The sequence below is a fragment of the Monopterus albus genome, unplaced genomic scaffold, assembly GCF_001952655.1.
Source record: "Monopterus albus unplaced genomic scaffold, M_albus_1.0 scaffold126.1, whole genome shotgun sequence".
Lineage (NCBI taxonomy): Eukaryota > Metazoa > Chordata > Actinopteri > Synbranchiformes > Synbranchidae > Monopterus > Monopterus albus.
Window position 1 is genome coordinate 93234 of NW_018128006.1, and position 10274 is coordinate 103507.

The 10274-nt window shown below is 41.1% G+C and overlaps 1 pseudogene; it reads left to right on the forward strand.

Moving 5' to 3' along the window:
• LOC109967197 (plexin-B1-like) overlaps positions 1 to 10274 on the forward strand; it is a 60631-nt pseudogene that overhangs the window by 43058 nt on the left and 7299 nt on the right.

Below are 10274 nucleotides of genomic sequence, written 5' to 3' on the forward strand. Positions count from 1 at the left end.
GCAGCAGGGAAGTGCTTGTTACGTTGTATAGTATTTGGGATTTTGGCTTTATAGACGTTGCTGCTTTAACTGACTGATAAGACGTCTGTGTTTATGTATAAAGCCAGGAACAATTTATTACCTGGTGGAATTCAAAAACTATTTAATGAAAGGGAAGGGGGATACAATTTAAGGGGTCAGTTAAATTTAAAAATTCATGCTATATGTACAACCAAAAAAAGATTTTGTATTTCCATAAGTGGGGTAAAACTATGGAATAATTTAAGTGTGGACATAAAAAACAGTAAGAGAATTGACGAGTTTAAACATAAATATAAAGGTATGTGTCAATCAAGATATATGCAAGAACAGGTTTAATGATTAATCAGGTGTAACATTGTGGTGTGGTGTAAGCATGTTAACACTATGTAATAATTCTACTTGTGTGATGTAGAAGATAATTATCAAAGTATGTAATTATGTAAGAATGTTAACAATCTGTAATAATTTTTTAGTATATCACTAGCGTGGTGTAGAACAAAATTATCTATGTAGAAATACTGCTTGCAAACCAATGATGGTAAGATGATGTTATGGGGTAGGACTAGATAAGTCTAACTTCTTCCTACTCCGTTCAAGCATGTACTAAGTATAAGCAAATTGATAATGCGTTTGTGGATATGTGTGAAATTATGTGTGTTGACATATTGACTGTCTTTACATGTTTGAAAAAATAAATCAAAAATCAAAAAAATTCATTTCAAGTCAGTTTAGTTTTAATTGTTCTGCATGGAAGCTTCAAAATCCCCTCTACTCCTTTTCCCTTATTGACCAATCTTAGTGTCCAAACTGTGCACACACATCATTCTGCAGAGAGGAGTGAACAACAAGCAAAATACATTTTTGAGTGCAGGGAGACTTTTACTTGCAGCAATGCAAAATAGACCCATCAAAACTGATTCAGCCATCAAGTCCAAACCTTCGAGATAATCACCCAAGTTTGAAGCATGATAAAATGGCTTTGGAGTTTGTGGCAAAGTTTCATGAATCGTATTGATTGAGCCATGACTGTATCATTACAACCCTACTGGACACTTCCTTCCTGTCACAGTATCTGAGGCTTGGAGCTGTCAGACTGATTGCATGTGGATTGCGATCTTGTGAAAACAATAACTTGAAAACAATGCAGGATATACTGTATATATCATACTGTACTTCTGGTCCTCTTGTGTTTCAGTTGGACCCAGTTTCCGGCCCCGTAGAAGGAGGGACCGTAGTGACTATTTCAGGCTCTAACCTTGGTCAGAGAGCTGAAGATATCCAGAACTCAGTCCAAGTAGCTGGGGTTCCCTGCAGTGTCATCCACAGCAGATATGAAGTCTCCTCCAGGCATGTCATCGCTAGACCTCAGAATAAACTGCTTTAAAATGGTTCTCAATGCTTTTTTAAAGCCCTAACAATCCTACTGTATGCATTTATGTTGTAGGATAGTGTGTCAGACTACAAGCAGTGGAGGAGAGAAGAGCGGCCAGGCCTCAGTCAGAGTGAGGGGAGGAGGACTCGGAATGTCAGCTCAGATCTTCAGTTTCCAGGTAAATGCAGCAGTATGTTCACATACACTCAAGAAATCAGGTTACAATATCCTGGTTACTGTAAACCTACTTATGCAGTAAGTTGATAATCAGTAGGTTGAGTTCTCCTTCACCCCCTTCCTGACCTTATCTTGTGTGTACATAGTTAGATTGGACTGTGGTAGTGATAAGCTGCTTCCTGATTGTGTATGAAAGGCACTGACCACCTACAGACACTACTGCACCACTCTGTCAGCAAGGCTGCTTAATCCTGCAGGATTTTATAACAACACACAAACAGTTAAACAGGCATTTAAGAAAAGACATCTCTAGGGCATTTTCAGACCCTGTTCACAGGCAGCAGTTATTGTGATTCCTGGGAGGGAGGTTCCCCCCGAGTTTGCTTCCATCACTCATACAGTATGAAAACACAGTAATCACTCTTGGGCTTAGACCAGAACAGGCGGACCAAGAAGCCGATGAAAGGGGGAGTCCCTTGGTGTTTTTTTGAAAGTAATCCTGCCTCATTGGGAGAATGTGTTTGAAATCAGTTTCAGGAAGCATCAAAGGTGAATGGTTATTTAACCAAGATAAAAAGCTTTGCTTTCCCACAGATTTCTTATCCATTAAGGAAATGACAGCTCCCACATGGCTTTTGTTAATTAGGCTTGTGAAATGTAAGTGCACCACTGCCATGCAACAGAGTAACAACTAATGTCCTTATTTACATTACACTGAAAGGGACTGTAGGTTTAACAGCAGCCTTAATTAAATGGCAAGCAAATGAATTGTTATACTGGCTGGCTGTGAAGCAGCCCTCTAGTGTTTCCCAGAATGTCCCTGTGTCTTTTATTTCATCAATAAATTACTGCTCAGCATCTCATCTTTTGTCTTTCATCTTCTCCTTGTCTCTCCATCATCAGGATCCTGTACTAAACAGCATCTTCCCCCAGAGAGGGCCCAAGGCAGGGGGTTCATCTCTCACCATTCGAGGACAGAGGCTGAGAACCGGACACCTAAGTGAAGTCAGCGTCCTGATCGGAGGAGTGACATGTATGGTGTAAGTGTCTCTCTTTACCCTGAATTTAAAAAACTCAACTCTTCTCATCATGTATACAGACAGTGCATTTAACTGGTTTGCTGTATATGGCAGTTTGTGGAAAAAAAGATCCAGAAGTTGGATGAATGTGTAAAATGTCTTTGTTTCAGGCTAAACATCCAGGAGGATCAGATCAGCTGTTTGAGCAGAGGCAGCAACAGAACAGGCGCACACCACATCACTGTGCGGTTTGGTGGCGCAGAGCGCCACCTGCAGGGGTTGGTGTATCATTACACCCCCAACCCCAACATCACGGCAGCTGCACCATCCAAAAGCTTTCTCAGGTGTGGCAGTGGAATGTAACTAAGCACATTACTTGACGTACTATTCTTACTCAAAGTAAAGTACTTGGTTTAAGTTCTTCCAGTTTGAGCTATTTTATTTTAAACTCCACTTTTCAGAGGGAAATATACTCTTTACCTCTCTGCATTCATTTAAGAGGTAAATTTGCTACTGTAGTTACTTTTAGAAGATGGGATGTGCTGTTATTGATTAAATTACCCAACAGTAAATAAAGTACCCGTAATTAGAGTTACCTCCATCATGACAAACTTATAAGAATCATATATTGTTCCGCTGCTCCTTTAGAGAAAAAAAAGTCAGTTCTTCCTTAAGTTGGTATCAGTTTAGAAACTAAGTACAAGTTTAATTTATCAGAAGGCTCATTAGACAGTAATCTGTTTGAAGGGTAATGGTTGGCTGGCCTGGTTTCCTTGTTTGGGGCATTTCAGTGTTTTTAGTCTAAAGCTGCATTTCATGAAATGTACTCAAATTTTTTGTAGGTTAAATAGTTTGTGATATGACTCAAGATCTTAATATATTTCTTGCAAAGTTGTCAAACAATCACTGTGACTTACGGCACAGTGCTGAGCATGACACTGTGTTTTTCAGGGCTGTATCCAGGATTTTAGGTAGACTGAGGTCATGAGTCCAGGTCCTCCCCAACACATACTGTATTCTGTCCCTTAGAGAAGTCTTAATAGTTTTGATTTGTCAGGTATTATTTGTTCAGTTAACTGTGTAAAGATGTTTTAATACATTTTATTTTTACTTGTACTCCCAACATGATCTAAATGCTGTGTTCAAAGCCTGCAGTGTCAAACATAAATATTTGCTAGGGTAATACTAAATCGTTTGTTTACATATTCACTGGTTGGTATGAAGCTAGTCAAAATTAGAAATATCTAACAATACTGGAATCTGTCTGCAATGTACCCATTCCCTTGGTTGCTAACCCTCCGATGACGTGACTTTACTGTTCTCAGTGGTAGCTATGGCACTGCTCTTTTTGTTAACTTATATTTTGAGAGATCATGCGCATAGACACCATAACTGAGCATATATTCAAACACGCTGTAAGCGTAAACGTAAACCTACACTGTGTTGAATGATGGAGTGAAAATGTTTGATTTTTTTTTGTGACATGCTGCTGCTGTAAGTCAGTGAGACTTTGGTTTTAACTGAACATGAAACATCCCACCACTCTCCTCTACAGTGGAGGCAGGATCATCAGAGTTTATGGTCAGAACCTGGATGTGGTCCAAGAGCCAAAAATGAGGGTCACCCTCAGTCCTCTTGATACTCTCCCTCCCAGGAGGAGAAGGAGCATCAATGGGAGGAATGAAGGAAACCTAACCAAAGAACAGGATCACCAGGGTCCTCTGAGGCGATGGAGGAGGATCATCCCAGAGACGGATTGTCCCGAGGAAACACTCTGTCATGTCAAACAGGTGTGTGTGTGTGTGTCAGAGATAAATACGCTCATCATCATATTACATGCATGCTTATGATGTCATTGTTCCTGTACGGTTCTCCAGTACGAGTCTCGCTGCACAGTGAACAGCTCCTCCCTCATCTTGTGTCCGACCCCGGCGGTGGGTTCAGAGGTCAGGAGGGCCAGGATCAAAGTTCATTTCCTGCTGGACAGCCTCCATTTTGATTTCAGCACCATGGGAAATGAAGCCTTCAGCTATGAGCCCAACCCGAAGCTCTACTCACTGAACCAGAACGACCCCAGCAAACCGTACTACCACAAACCTGGCAGCATCATCTCTGTCGAGGCGAGTGCCAATACCTCTTAATACATATCTTAGACATTTTAGACTTTCTCTCCAAACTGTGTGTAAGACATTGTTCCCAGCCTTTGAGCCGGTATCTAAGCTCAATAGCTTTGAAAAGAAAAAACTGTTGCACTATCAGTGTTGCTAACCACAACACTGATACACTGTTGCTAAGACACTAAGACACAAGCAAAAGATGCAAGTTAGGCAAACATGAATGTAATTAAGGGAATCAGGATTTACCTTGTGTCTCATTTTGTATCTTTCCCTTTTAGGGAGAGAACCTGGATCTGGCCATCTACAAGCATGAGGTGGAGGCTCGGATAGGGGAGGGGGTGTGTTCAGTGAAAACCCTTACCCACAACCATTTGTACTGTGAACCACCAGCCCATCAGCCCTCGGTGGCAGCCAGCAAGAAACAGGACGGCATGGACAGTCTGCCTGAGTTCACTGTGAGTAAATGTTACTCAGATTCTAAGTCAGCGCACGCTTACATTCAGTATGACCCTACACCAGTTGAGGACCCTGGTTAGGGTCAGCCAATGGAGGAAAAGGATTTAAGAGCAAATCAGTAGCGAAGAACTTGTTAAGCCCAAACTGGATCTTAACGGTCACACCAATACTTTTTTTCCTTTACCCTGTAAATAGTCTGTCTCTGTGCTTTCCAGGTGAAAATGGGGAACCTGAACTTCTCCCTGGGCAGAGTGCAGTACGACAGCCATGCCCAGTCCACGTTTCCTCTGGAAGCCCAGGTGGGAGTCGGGGTCGGAGCTTCCATAGTGGCTCTCATTGTGCTCATCATAGTGCTCATATACAGGTAAATACTTACACTGCTCAGTTACTTCACTTTAATTCCACTGACTTACCTTATTGTCTTCAGTGGGCTGCAATGTGCAGTTGGCTACATATCTTAAAATTAGATATACAAAAGTAATTTTTCATATACTTTCTCCTCTATAAACACAAATATGGTCTTTTTTTCTAAATGTTATCTATGCATTATGGCTGTGTGTCAGGAGAAAGAGCAAACAGGCCATGAGGGACTACAAGAAGGTGCAGATTCAGCTGGAGAACCTGGAGACCAGTGTGAGAGACCGCTGTAAAAAAGAGTTCACAGGTACAATACAAACCTTTTGTTACTAACTTTTAAAAATAATATTAAATCAGTCACTGTCCCAGAATAATGAAAATACCCAGACTGAGCCCTCCATTTCTCCTTCAGACCTGATGACAGAGATGATGGACATGTCCAGTGATTTGGTGGGTTCAGGGATTCCCTTCCTGGATTACCGGGCATATGCAGAGCGCATTTTCTTCCCTGGCCACCAGGAGTCGCCACTAAGACGAGATCTGGATGTTCCCGAGAGTCGGAGGCAGACTGTGGAGCAGGGGCTGGTTCAGCTGTCCAATCTGCTCAACAGTAAACTCTTTCTTACCAAGGTCAGCCAATAAGATTATGTAATATTAAATAAAGGGTTTGTTTTAAAAGTTCAAGTTTTATGTGAATCTCTTCCTTTCTTTGAGATTCAGGGACACATGCTTTGAATCATTAAACATCACTTACACAGTTTGTTGAGGATGTTATGAAGGTGCGAATACAGATTTTTTTAAGAACACTCTTTTTCAGAAGTAAAGGCATGTTTTTTTTTTTTTCCTCACACCTTCTAATCTCTCCAGTTTATTCACACTCTGGAAGTCCAGAGGACGTTTTCCCCGAGGGATCGGGCCTATGTGGCCTCCCTGCTGACCGTAGCCCTGCATGGTAAACTGGAGTACTTCACAGACATCCTGAAGACACTGCTTAATGATCTGGTGGAACAGTATGTGGCCAAGAACCCCAAACTGATGCTCAGGAGGTGAGGAAAGGAATCAGTTTGTCCATTTTTCATGTTATTCTTAGCAGTGGGTGAGAATACTTTTTTTCATCCATTATTTGTTTATTTACATGTGTCTTATTCACTTTCCAGAACTGAATCAGTGGTTGAGAAGCTCTTGACAAACTGGATGTCTATTTGTCTCTTTACCTTTCTAAGGGTACGTTTCACACCCAACCAGAGGTCACCACACTTTTTGGTCCTGACAAGAACTGTACAACTAAAGAGAGATGTTTTCCTTTTCACACAGTTTCCTCCAAAGGGTTGTTACAGTAGAAATCCCAGAGAGGTTACATTATTTTTCTTCATTTATATAGTGATCATTTGTATTTGTCTGAGGACCCACTGCTTCTGTAGTTAACAGTTCTTTCATTTATTGTTTTTCTTTCTTAGTAAGTCAATGTTTGTTGCTGAGGATTTTTCATAAGCATCAATAATGTTAACATTTTGTAATGTATAAATGACTTAAGTCAGTCCACATTGAAAACATATTATAAAAACTCTCCTCTGAAGCCACACAAATGAAAATCAGTTGGTCACTGTGGCCTCCTCCATTTTCAGGATGGCCAGTCCTGGCTTCTCAGACGTAGGAGAGACCACTTGAAAGACTCTTAGATAAAATTCTGCTGTGTTTGGACACTGGTAACCTTCTGCCTTTCTGCTTGACCAGGAGTCGGCCGGGGAGTCTTTCTATATGCTGTTCAGAGCAATAAAGCACCAGGTGGACAAGGGACCTGTGGACGCTGTGACAGGAAAAGCCAAGTACACACTGAATGACAACCGGCTGCTGCGAGAAGACGTGGAGTACCGCACGCTGGTTAGAGCACACATACACACAGTTTACCAACTCAGTCAGTGATAATCTGTTAAGTGTGGTTGTTAAGTATCTCCCTTACATATGGTTTATGTTATACTGATAAAAAGTCAAGTTATTACAATAAAGGGATTCCATTATGCATATATAGAGTTTTCTCCTTTCCTCATTTTAGATAGCATTGCATTAATGCTTCTTTTAGCACTACTGTAGCAATGCAGCCTGTCCTGTTGTTTATTCCAACCAAAAAGTAAATGTTAACTATGGGAACATACTATGCATTGAATCGCATAACATTACAACAAATCTGTGCCAAATTCACAGTGAATGACTAAATTAAGCCAGTAGGTTTTATTCAAACTGCGCACACCCAAACACTACCACACAAGCTGAAATCCTGGTGGTCTGTGTATTACCAGTAACCAACCCTCCTGTACATCTGTCCAGACCCTAAATGTTGTGGTGCCAGCTACAGCTGCCAGTGGAGGTGCCACTATGCAGACAGTCCCTGCCAAAGTCCTGGACTGTGACACCATCACCCAAGTGAAGGAGAAACTCCTGGAACAAACCTGGAAGGGAACCTCCTTCTCACAGAGGCCACACATTGACTCTTTACACCTGGGTAAGTCCAGTTTAATTGACAACACTGTGCTTCTCCTGAGAAGCTCACTGTTGTGACAAGTGGGCTGCTGGTCACATGGAGCAGTTGATCATACTAACTTGTGGGCTAGTTTTCATTTTGGTTTTTTGACATTTTGAATCACAAACGGTTGCATCGAAGAATTACCAGGTCATTCTATGTGTGGCTGGATTACTTGAAAACTTAGTGTCTAACCACTTTCTTTGGGATCCGGAACAACATAGGTATCATGTGCACTACTGTATTTCTGTGTTATAACAGCATTGAAACTTGATCTGAAATGCAACAGCATGCAGCTGCTTAAGGTTGCACAAACATTTCCCCCCCCAGAGTGGCGTGCAGGTGTTGCCGGTCACCTAATCCTATCAGATGAGGACCTGACATCGATAGTACAAGGCTCATGGAAGCGCCTTAATACACTGCAACACTACAAGGTCAGTACAAGTCACACAAACACTGACACACACACATTAGTCTTGCATATGCAGATTAAAAGTGCTGAAGTGGTTTGTGAAATTTGCTTCGACTCATATAATTTCTGCATTTGAGGCAGATTTCCCACAGTGTGAAAGTTGTGATGCAACTGTGTGATACAGGTCCCTGATGGAGCAACAGTCGCCCTTGTCCCCAGGAGCACCAAACATCACCTACATGAGAGCCATGATTACATGCCTGGAGAAAGTGAGCCTCATGCACGTTTTTGTGGACACGCATACTTTTTGGATATGAACAGATGTTAAAAGAAGCTTCCTGTAGCAAAAGTGGCACAATTTTGATGCATGTTTCCCAAAATGTAGGCAAGGAGACTATAGGCTAAAATGATGGAGATACTAAATACTGTGGTTTTTAGTTCAATGTTTAGATATTCAGCAGCGGTGGCCCTCAATCAGGTCAATTTTTAGCAGATTGGTTGTGCATCACTGGATGAAGCTGGACTTATGTTGCACAGGTTTTTATTTTTACCTCATGATTAGATAGCCAGCACTTTGCACAACTTATCAAAGACAGGAATATGAGGAGGTGATGTTGGGGACCATCGTAAATGTGTATGCAAAATGGGTATGAGAGCTTTTTCAGATTTTTGTCTTCAGTTTTGTCTTTTTTCTTTTTTTTTATCTCAGTCACAGACACCTCAGACCAACTTTCCATTCAACTGGACCTCCTGTCATTATTTATACAACCTGCAGTTTTTAAAGAAAAATCATCCAGTATTGCCCAATGCAATTCTGAGTTTTGTTAAAATATGATGCATATATTGTGAGCAGCAAAGCTTATACTAAATGTATGTAGAGTATAATTTTCAAAAACAAACAGAAAAACTAGATTTTTTTTTTTATTTTACAGATTCTGATATAGGCCACTGATCACATACTTGTATCTCTGTATTATGTGTGTATAGGCAACTGTATCTCAATATAACCACTGCATAAGTGAATGTACACACAGCACAGTGCACATAAACAGTTGAACAGAGGCTGAGGAACCAGGGGAGGTCGCTGTTTGACTCTGTAAATATGCTGCACTGGATGTGATGAATTGTGAAGCTGAGAGTTAGTGAGAACAGCAGCAAAACTCAACATGACTTTTGTAACATATACAGTGCTTTGTAAAAGTATTCATACCCCTTGAATCTTTCCACATTTTGTCACATTACAACCACAAACTTAAATGTATTTTATTGGGATTTTATGTGATAGACCAACATAAAATATCACATAATTGTGAAGTGGAAGGAAAATGATACGTGGTGTTCAAGATTTTTTACAAATAAAAATCTAAAAAGTGTGGTGTGCATATGTATTCAGCCCCCTTGAGTCAATACTTTGTCAAAGTACCTTTCGCTGCAATTACAGCTACAGGTCTTTTGGGGTATGTCTCTACCAGCTTTGCACATCTAGAGACTGTAATTTTTGCCCATTCGTCTTTGCAAAGTAGCTCCAGTTCAGGCAGATTGGATGGAGAGCATCTGTGAACAGCAATTTTCAAGTCTTGCCACAGATTCTCAATAGGATTTATGTCTGGACTTTGACTGGGCCATTCTAACACATGAATATGCTTTGATCCAATCCATTCCATTGTAGCTCTAGCTGTATGTTTAGGGTCGTCGTCTTGCTGGAAGGTTAACCTCTGCCCCTGTCCCAAGTCTTTTGCAGCCTCTAACTGGTTTTCTTCCAGCACTTCCCTGTATTTAGCTCTATCCATCTATCCATCAACTCTGACCAGCTTCCCTGTCCCTG